Below are 2400 nucleotides of genomic sequence, written 5' to 3'. Positions count from 1 at the left end.
AAGACCGTGAATCCAAGTCTTCCAGGCCTGAAACCATCCCGGTAGCGTTAGCATTAGCCTAGCATTAGCCTAGCATTATCCTGAGCCCGGTGCTGAATCACAGTATTTCCCCCAGGTTCCTTTGATCTTTCCAGAGGTTTCTTGCTGGCTAGCTTGAGGCTAGCTCCAGGCTAGCTCATAGCTAAGTCCAGGCTAGCTCGTGGCTAGCTCCAGGCTAAGTCCCGCCGAGCTCGGTGGATTGTTGGACGATGAAGACGAGCAACATGTGATGAAGAGGACGTCTCCTTGTGTCCTCGTCCGTTTGGACGTGAAACGTTTGATCACGAGATCAAAGCATCGGTTTTGAGGAACTTTGTGAGCCTGACGTTAGCGTGGCGGCTCTCCGCCAGCGTCTCAAGTTTTACTTTGGATTTTGTGGTTTTTTTGGTTTTTTGGTTTGGTTTTTAAAAGAAAAACATTTAAAAAAAGACACTTTGAAGTTTGAGTGTTTTGTACTGATTTTATTTAACGATTGTTGACGAACTTTAACTGAAGACGGAAAAACTGAACGAGCCAAACAATCAATCATGTATTTTCAGAATAAAGTACAACAAAAAAATGTGACAAAGAATTTGGATTTTTGTGTTTAAAAGTTGAATTTAATCATTTATAAAATTTTTCCTCTATTGACATTTTTTTTTTTATTATTTCTTTTACAACTTCTTGTTTCAACGTTTCCTGTTGTTCATTTTGTTTTGATTCCTCCAAAATATACTTTGCTATAATTTCATTTTTAATTTGAAAATTGTTTTCTTTTTCATTGGACTTTGTTTTAAATGTCAGTTTCTTTAAAAAGTTTATTTTATTTCGACCAAAACCTTCTTTCACTTCAATTTTAAAAGAAAATTTAATTTCCTCACAGAATTCAAGATTAGACTTTTACTTTCATTAGTTTCCTGTTTTTATTCCAAACTTTACGGTTTTTTTTTTCTCGACAATTTTTAGTATTTTTTTTTTCAAAATGCTCAAAATGTTGATTTTATTCTTAAAGAAAATTTTACGTTTTTTATCTTTGATTATAACAATTCTGCTTTTACTTTTTCATTTATCTTTGATAAAAAAACTGCTATAATTTATTTTAAATATATATATACACATTTTCCAAAAATTATAATATTCTTATTTTACTCATTTGATTTTCTTGATGTAATTTATGTTTGTATAATTATCAAAACTATTCAGATCTACATTTCATTTTTTACTCTTGTTTTGAAAATCTCCACTGAACTGATTTCCTCCAGGTTGGATCGTTTTGGTTTTTTTCCGGCTAAAGAATCGACGTGTTTGATCCTGAAACTTCTTCGGCAGCGTTCTGAAGACGACGGCCGTTTCCACGGAAACGGCAGGAGCGTGTTCGGATTGGTCCTCCGGCTCCTTGTGGGCGGAGTCTGAGCGTTTCCACCGTTGCCGTGGAAACAAGACGCCCAAAGTGTTCGACAATGCCAGTGCCTCAGCAGTTTTGATTTCATTTTCTCGTCATGAATGTGAGTGAAGCCCCTCCCCCCTCTACCTCCACCCCCCTCTACCTCCACCCCCCCCTCGCTCCACCCGTCTGACGACTGTAGCAGCATGTCTTGTTTTAATAAACGATCTACGTTTTTAACGCCTCGTCTTGCGTCTCGTCTCTCACCAGCTGGAAACACGTCAGGAAATAAAAACGAGGCGCGACGCTGAAAATAATCCTGAGCTACGAAAAGTAGCGCCGCGTTAGCGACGCATCTGAAACCTCAACATTTGTTATTAAGTTAAGCATTTAGTTTTTTAATTTAAAACATGGAAAAACTGAAAATTACATTGAAATTGTGAATAAATAACTTTCCCATGTTAAAAAATACCAAAAAACAAAATCAATTAGCTCTAAATGTCAATAAAGTTTGAAATATAAAAGTGTAAAAAGTGAGAAACTCTAAAGGATGAGTTGAACTGACTCAGTGCTGCCGCCCTCTGGTGGCCACGTCACGTTACTGCAGGCGGCTTCAGTTCAAATGAAGGATCCAGTGATGATGATGATGATGAAGAGTTTCCACGTTTGGAGAGAAAGATTAAATCAAACTCGTTAACTTAACACGAACATTAACGAGTGTTTCACATCCGCCGCCACACCTGGAGATAAAAACACTTAAAGATAAAAACACTTAAAGATAAAAACACATATTTCAATATCTTCCTGAACATCCAGGAGAAACAAAAAGCAGAAATTGAGTCAAATGGAATCATTAACTCATAAATTACCAATAAAAATAAAATAAACATTTTCTGAAAAATTATTTTTGAATTAAAAGAAAAGTAAAAAAAAAACCTAGAAAAAGTCTTTAATTAAAGTCACTTAAAGAAACGACGACACCAGATGGAAAAGTAGAA

The sequence above is a fragment of the Blennius ocellaris genome (genome assembly GCF_963422515.1).
Source record: "Blennius ocellaris genome assembly, contig: SCAFFOLD_153, whole genome shotgun sequence".
Classification (NCBI taxonomy): Eukaryota; Metazoa; Chordata; class Actinopteri; order Blenniiformes; family Blenniidae; genus Blennius; species Blennius ocellaris.
The sequence above is the reverse complement of the archived record's forward strand: the minus strand, read 5'-3'. Positions refer to the sequence as shown.